We start from the raw sequence: 8,279 nt of genomic DNA, 5'->3' as shown, positions 1-8,279 counted from the left end.
ACACATTGGTGAGAGTCTTTGTAGTGTGATAGTGAGGTATTCACTTGTAACACTTGGTTTATTAGTGATTTCTCTCCATTCTGGATATCCATTCCTAACAAGTGGTATCGGAATTTGGGAGAGTTTTGGGTGTCACATCGTATTTGTTGAGTGAAACCGTGGTGAGAGTCTTTGTAGTGTGATAGTGAGGTATTCACTTGTAACACTTGGTTTATTAGTGATTGCTCTCCATTCTGGATATCCATTCCTAACAAGTGGTATCGGTATTTGGGAGAGTTTTGGGTGTCACATCGTATTTGTTGAGTGACACATTGGTGAGAGTCTTGGTAGTGTGATAGTGAGGTATTCACTTGTAACACTTGGGTTTTTTAGTGATTGGTCCGTGGATGTAAAAGAACTTCTTATCTCCGAACCACGTAAATATATTGGTGTCTCTTTGTGTAATTTTGTTCATTGGTGTTGTGAGTACAGTAGTTCCGCTACCGGCGCCCAACATTTTTTTTTTTTTTTGTTAGAATGGTTAAAGATTATCCTCTAGAAAATGAAGAACGTTTACCAAATTATAAATGTTAGAAAATTAGAGAAGACATCTAAGAACAACAAGATGCACGAGATTGAGAAGGAATTTCAAGAGGTCGCCTAACATAAGATTGCTCCAAACTAAACATGCCTAACTTTTGAATCTCAGGGCTGAGCCACCAAAAATAGGTAATGTGATTTTTAGGTATATTTTTTATTCTTAGAGGCAATTCAAAACAAGTAAATAATATGACCATATCATTGAAGATGCAAAAGGATTTGTGGGGGCCATCGGGTGCCAAATCTGGATTACAAATCCCGGTCCAAATTCTAGGTACGAGTTTACATCTTAGGAAACATCAGACTAAGGGAAAAAAAATGCTAAAAGGAACCGTGTTGATTTGTGCTGACAAATTTCACTCCTAGAAGCAATTCATGACAAGTTGGTAATGTAGCCATATCACAGTGATGCAGAGGAATGTCTAGGGAATCAGTTGCCGGATCCAAGTTTCAAATTCCGGTCTAAAGCTTCAACATGGGGCACCATTTGCCATTTCCAAAAAGCTTCGTATCCATTCTTCTTCTTAGATATCATTCTAAACATAAAAATCAAAAGATTTAATTATTTAACCACGGTTGTTGGGGTTGAATAAGTTTATGATCCAAATAACTGAGTTAGGTCGAAGAAAATATCTCAACTCCACCAAGCTCAACTCGCGAGGAACAAATATCTTAAGACTTGAAAACACGAAACAGAGCATTGATGGACACAATGTTTTGTTTTTAAGGAACAAATATCTTAAGACTTGAAAACACGAAACAGAGCATTGATGGACACAATGTTTTGTTTTTATCTTCTTTCTTTCTTAAGACTTGAAAACACGAAACAGAGCATTGATGGACACAATGTTTTGTTTTTATCTTCTTTCTTTTGCGATTTTTGTCGTTTTTTGCCCCAATTTTTATGGACACAATGTTTTGTTTTTATCTTCTTTCTTTTGCGATTTTTGTCGTTTTTTGCCCCAATTTTTATGGACACAATGTTTTGTTTTTATCTTCTTTCTTTTGCGATTTTTGTCGTTTTTTGCCCCAATTTTTATGAGTTCTTGCAGAGTAAACTCCTAGAACATTTAGCTACTTTTGATATTTAATTTTTCTAGGATTAGCGACATTTTTCGTGAAGCTACGTATGGTAGAACAGTTAAGAAATGGAGATAAATAGTTAGATAATTTGATATTAAATGTAAATTCCTAGAATACAGATTACTTGTCGCTTAATTTTCTAATCTAAAACCTAATGTCTTTCAAGACTGATCTAAAAATTGCAACCGAATGTACACCATTGACGAAAAAGATAGATTTAAGGATACGACTCACTAGATTTGTCCCTTCTAGTGTCAATTCTTCTTTCACAATATTGATGGATCGGTGCGATATCCAACAAATATAGTTAGGACATTCGATTTGACTTATCATTTTGTCTCCAAAATTTCTAATGGTAAATGATTTGTTTAGGGTTACCAATGGAGAGGGGAGTTAGATATTTTTTATGATTACAGATTTTGTTTTTTTTTTTTTTTTGAAGTAACTAGTTTTTTGAATAATAGTCCTTACCGTTATATTGTCTTATTCAGAATTCAAATCTAAAACGAAAAAACAAAGAGCAAAACCATTTTATTTTATAACGTCGAGGTACTAAAAACGTTACATTGTTCACGACACAAGACTTCCTTCAAACATTTGACCATCATATATATTTCGAAAAGTAAACAAAAGAAACTCAAAAGACAGAGAAATTAAAATGGATAGAGCTGTCTTCTTTTAATTAAGGTTATCGGTTAGTTTGAAGTACTATGGCAATCAACAATTCATGGGACAACATAAGAAGATGAACAGATTTTAGGGTTCTGTTTTCCTGAAATGATGGGTCTCACATTCGTGCATTGAGATGTAATAGGACCTTTTATTCCATTGTAAGTGAGGTCAATGTCACCGACTTTTACTTCGTCACATGGTAAGTGACGGCTGCAAATAAGTTTGATTGCTACTGGAGTTGCACAACTTCCTCTAATGTTCTTAAAGCTCACTTTACTAATCTTAATTTTCGAAGGAATCTTAAAATCAAAATGAGACAACAAATTTCTGTAAGTGGTTTATTTGTGAAAGTTATAGTGACAAAATCAATCAAAGCTTTGAGAATGCGATCAATACCTTCCGATTGCACTGATTCCACGGACAATACTCTTGGTCTATTAGAATAGGGTTGCTAACATTGACCATTATAATGTCCAAAAACTGCATATTGGTGGCGGTGCCGCTAGCAGCAGAAGCTGGCCACGTTTTGATCCTGACACCATTAGTGGTGTTAATTATCGTGCAGTTATTTACGATGACACCTTCAACGGGTTCTTCGTTAGTGTATCTTCCAAGACTTCCGATGCTTATGCCATGTCCTGGCCCACATGTCACGTTGGTGATGTTAATTTGTTTGCTTCCATCTCCAAGAGAAATGCAATCATCTCCTGTTGCAATTTTGGACATTGTGATTGCGATCCTATTTGATCGACCGATGTGTATTCCATCAGTGTTGGGACTGTTTTCTGGTGCAGTTATATTGATATCATGGAAGTGAGGTTGTTGCCGCCGAGGACGTTGATATGGAAGTTCTTGCTATCAAGTGACGTTATTCTCTTCACGATTGAATTGGTGATGAAGTTGAACCTCAAACTCTAAACATTTTGTATAATCAAATAATATTTTGTGAGCAAAGGAAGCCAAAAAAATTTAACAGAACCCAATAAAATCGAAAACTCATAAAGAATTTCACTCCTTTACATGCTTTTTTCTTTTTTTTTTTTTTCTTTTTTTGTTAGAATGGTTAAAGATAATCCTCTAGAAAATGAAGAACGTTTACCAAATTAAAAATGTTAGAAGATTAGAGAAGATGCCTAAAAACAACAAGATTCCCGAGATTGAGAAGGAAAGCTGAAGGAATATTGCTTACAATGATAATGTTAAAATATTGTTAAAAGGCAATCATTCTTTTTCCAAGCTGCCTTTCCTTGGCCATCAAAAACTCCTTCACCTGATAATGTCAATCTATCAATACGTTCAAAAGTAATCCAATTATTTCCCTGAAGACTTTTTGGTGCCTGCAATGTTCCTCCAAGTTGAAAGTCAATTGGGCTATTACAAGGTCCTTTAAATATCCCTTCCTTTACTTTAAATATCCCTCCCGGAATAACAATCACACTAGAACGATTGGACGTGCATGCATCCTTCCATGCATTTGCTAAAGCCTACATGTCACAAGTAACAAAAATTAGCAAACAATTGATCAACTCAACTCGTGATAATATTGCTGTTCATACTGTATATTTACCTTCGTGATGTCAGTACCAGGCACTATGTTACCATATCTTTTCAAAGGAAAAACAACATCGGCACTAGATTGAGCATCGACGGTAAAATCTAACAATAATAGCATCAAAACTGTAGCAATCAAGAAACTCGATTGTTTCGTACTCATGATGCCCTTGCTTTCTTTTCTATTTTTATGTATATTGCTTGAAAACTAGTGAGAGACAATGATATTTCATTTTAGATTTGGAACCTTTATGTATTTAATAATGCCAATTGAAGAATAGAAATCAAGTTGGATGGAACTAACCGAAGTTATGGTTCCATCTCCCTCTCTTAATCCAAACGTAATTGATAACTAAATGTTGTTTATTGTTTCGCTAAGTTGTTCATCAATGGTTGTGTTGCAATATCTCTCTCACTCGCCTACGAACAATTGAATCTAAAAGAAACTAGGCATTGGTCATACCAAACGAAGTACTTTTTATAGAAGGAAACAAGCTTTAGGCCACGAACTAATGGTAGCCTTGAGATACATACATACATAGATACATACATAGATACATACATACATACATACATACATACATACATACACACATATATATATATATATATATATATACGTGATGGTGTTAATATAACACATGCGGAAGCAATTTGGATCTTAGGCACTTTTAGAACATCAATTATTGTAAATAACTAGCATGTTCATAAGTATTAAAACTTAATGAGTTTAAATACTAATCTCTTGTAGTTCAAACTCCTTTTGCCTCACGAACCGGTTTTGAACCACCACTAGTGTCTTCTCCACTATCCTCCGGCCTTAGAACGGGATTGTGGAATCCGGTGTGTGACTAAACTTGGGAGGGATTTTGTATATGTGAAGAGAGTGTTTGTGAGAGGTTTTTCTCAAGGTTTTTCACCAAGATAAAGAAGACCTTCCATGTATCATGATCACTCTATTTAAAGAGTCATGTTTGCATGTTCATGCAAATTTGAGATCACCAAATTTTTTTACTTAAAATTCCACTCAAATGTTTGGGATTATGTGGCAAGCATGCATGTTTGAGTTAACCAAATTTTGACACTCAAATTTCCACTCAAACTTGTGGGGTTTATTTGGCAAGCATGTAAGTTTGGTTAAACCAAATTTTGACACCTCAAAATTCCACTAACATGGATTTTTCCATTAGATGAAAGTCAACATTTTGACTTTCTTCATATTAATTCAACAATTAATTTGAATAATGAATTTCAAAATTAAAGTAACATTCAATGATTAATTAAACTATTTAATTAATATTTAATATTAATTCAAATGCCAATCCCAATCAATTCCGACACATAATTGATTAAGATATTTAAATCTTATTTAAATATCTCAGATTCTCTCTTTTTATTTAATTCGTAAATAAAACAAAATTGCGGTTAAATATATTGTATATATATGTAACGCATATTCCCTAATTTGAATTCGAACACTTCGAACTTACTCGTCACACTGTTCTATGGTTTAGTCCGATATGAGCTAGCAGAGGGACTTAATGGACCTATAGATCATGGGCTCCAACGATCCAAGATTAACCAGTTAAACTCATTAACCAACATTCGTTAACTACTAGGACACTCCACTATAGCCTAGTAGTTGCACTCCCCTCACTATAGATATATTTATGTCCATCTGATATAATCATGATTAGTAAGTCGATCCTTCACAGGTTGTTCGTAACTAGAGCTAGGTCAATTTGCCGTTTTACCCTTGAAGTTACTTCTTGTTCCTTATGTCTCACTGATCCTCTAATGAACAATTGGTTTGTGGTCCAACCAGTAAACCGAATCCCTCTCAGGCCAATGAGAGGGTGGGGCCCCTTGTTCAAGACCTAGAGTCAGTGCTTAAGGGAACTACCTTTCTTCTATCCCTAAAAGTGGCTAGGAGTGAATTCTGTCTTGCACCCCACGTCCCCAGCCATTCACCCAGTCTTACCCCTGAAATGGGAGGCCTGTTGAGTCGGCGAACTAGAGCCACTCTCACCCATGCAAATCTAAGGATAATTCCAAATAAACAGGAGTTCATGGTTAGCTCAGGATTAAAACCGAGTTACCTAGGTTATCGAATGAAAAGAAAATCAGTCTCAACAGTAAACGACATTATAAAGTGAGAGTGGTTTTCTTCATGGTCCGATCTTATGCAATACTCATTGCATAGGACGCCCCCACTCACATGTCTCCACATGTACAATTTAGTGATCACATTGTTTATATCATATACAAAAGTGGGCCGCATCCATAGTGTCCCCAGAATAAGGTACTCAGCCTTATCCTTATACTATAGATCATTTTGACTATATACTTGAACATAATCCACTCTTATGTCTCTACATATAGTTCAAGTAATCATACTATAGCCAGAGTGTTCTTAGTTTATTGGATTTAGATTAATGATCGTAAAGTTCTCTTTATTCAATAACAATTTTTACTGAATAAACATCAATAATAACTTTATTGAGAATAGAATATATCTTTGTTTACAAACTATGAGTTTTAGGACATAAAACCCAACAAACTCCCACTTGGACTAAAACTCTAGTGGGGTTTTATAACGTTGAGTAGAGAGAAATACAATAAACTAGGCCATCACATACTCATGCCTTTTCTCCCACTTGCCCTAGATTACATAACTCGTAGTCCTAGACTCACAAGGTGCCCTTCAAACACTTTAGCCGTGAGGGGCTTTGTAAATGGATCAGCAATGTTGTGCTCTGAAGCTATCTGTGTGACGATCACATCTCCTCGTTGCACAATCTCCCTTATGAGACGATATTTGCGCTCCATATGTTTTCCTCGCTTATGGCTTCTTGGTTCTTTTGAATTTGCAACTGCTCCACTGTTATCACAATAAAGAGTGACGGGAAGATGCATATTTGGAACGACTTCCAAATCTGTTAAGAACTTCCTAAGCCATACAGATTTCAATTTTTAGTCCCTGGTGTTGGTTGAATTTAACTCTGTGTACTTTAACATATTTCAATTTTTAGTCCCTGGTGTTGGTTGAATGATAAAATTAACTATCTAGATGTTCAACTTGTTTCATACATTTATGCTTACATGAATTCGTGAGATACATGTACACGAGAGATCCATGTATTTAGTTAATAATTGAAGAGTCTTGAGAGTTAGATTCATTTGGTAGTGACATGTATCGAGTTATTCATATATGACCATGGCGATAGTTTAGGTAGATTTAATATTTAGTACATGCATGCATGCATGGTCATGAAGTATGTTCCAACGGGCCTATACAAAGATTAAAGATCGTAGAGATTTTATCATAACCTTTCAAATAGAATATATCTCTTCCCCCATTAAAAGATTTAGTTTGTGATTGTTTAGGAAGTTGTGATTTGATTAGTTAGTTAGCGGTTACTATTTATTATCCAACTTTTCTCTTCTCTTTTTCCATGGCCTTGTAAAACTATTTACATAGTGGTTAGGGTTTATCAAAGAACAGAACTTTGATTGTATATTGAATTTAGTTTTCTCCTTTATTTAACATTTGGTAACAAAGTCTACTTACCTTGAAATTCAGGATAGGAGGAGTGATATGGCGACTTGGCATACCTTGAAAAGTAGCAACCTTTTCAGAATAAGAGGAGTGATATGACGATATGCATACCTTGAAAAGTAGCAGATAAGAGGAGTGATATGGTGACGACGAGTAATTTTATGCAGCCATTGCTTCCAAAGTTGGATGGGTATTATGATCACTGGTCTATGATGATGAAAAACCTTCTCAGATCAAAAGAATATTGGAGCGTGGTGGAGAAGGAATTTCTGCAGCAGCACAAGGAGAAGTTCTTTCATAGGGATAAATAAAGCAGTTGGAGATCTTAAAATGGAGGATTTAAAAGCCAAAAACTATCTCTTCCAAGCCATAAATCGTCCAACTCTAGAATCCATTATGAAGACAGACACAACCAAAGATATTTTGGACTCCTTGAGACAGAAGTACCAGGGAACAACTCGAGTCAAACGTGTACAATTACAAGCTTTTCGCAAAGAGTGAAAAGTTATTCACAAAATGACGAGAGAATTAGTGTCAGACTACTTTGCTCGAACTCTCATAATTTCTAATAGAAAGAAAATTCACCGGGAGAAGATGGTAGACATTGATATCATAGAAAAGATCCTAAGATCTATGACTTCTAAGTTCGACTGTATTGTTTCCTTGATTGAGGAGTCTAATGATTTGGATTTCTTATCCATCGATGAGTTACAAAGTAGTCTCTTAGTGCAAGAGCAACACATGAATGTCCATGTTTGTGAGGAAGAATTGCTCTAGAAGTCACACATGATGGAAGTTTTGGTAGAAGAGAAAGAGGACGTGGTGGCTTTCGAGG

At 35.4% G+C, this 8,279-nt stretch overlaps 1 pseudogene; it reads right to left on the bottom strand.

Annotated features, from left to right (window-relative positions):
• Window positions 1–2,387: 2,387 nt before the first annotated feature.
• LOC111434022 lies at window positions 2,388–4,048 on the bottom strand (annotated as a pseudogene).
• Between the last annotated feature and the right edge of the window lie 4,231 nt (window positions 4,049–8,279).

The sequence above is a fragment of the Cucurbita moschata genome, unplaced genomic scaffold (genome assembly GCF_002738365.1).
Source record: "Cucurbita moschata cultivar Rifu unplaced genomic scaffold, Cmos_1.0 Cmo_Scf00044, whole genome shotgun sequence".
Taxonomy (NCBI): Eukaryota; Viridiplantae; Streptophyta; class Magnoliopsida; order Cucurbitales; family Cucurbitaceae; genus Cucurbita; species Cucurbita moschata.
Note: the sequence above shows the minus strand (reverse complement) of the source record. Positions and strands in the feature narration are given on the sequence as shown.